The following is a 208-nucleotide window of genomic DNA, read 5'->3' on the forward strand; positions in this document are numbered from 1 at the left end:
AAATATAAAAAAATACTTTTAATATTAAAAAATAATTTATTCATATTTATAAAATAATTTACTTGTATGTTATTTACTTTTAAAACAAGCAAATATTTATTTAAACAGTTTATACATTTAAAAACACTAATTTTCTCCTTGTAAAAAAATCATTTGTTTATTCTTATATATATAGATATTTTAAATCAAAGAAATCATTTTTTTATTT

This window comes from Odontomachus brunneus, unplaced genomic scaffold, assembly GCF_010583005.1.
Source record: "Odontomachus brunneus isolate Ranch 3 - 2012 unplaced genomic scaffold, Obru_v1 Obru_scaffold_378, whole genome shotgun sequence".
NCBI classification, from domain to species: Eukaryota; Metazoa; Arthropoda; class Insecta; order Hymenoptera; family Formicidae; genus Odontomachus; species Odontomachus brunneus.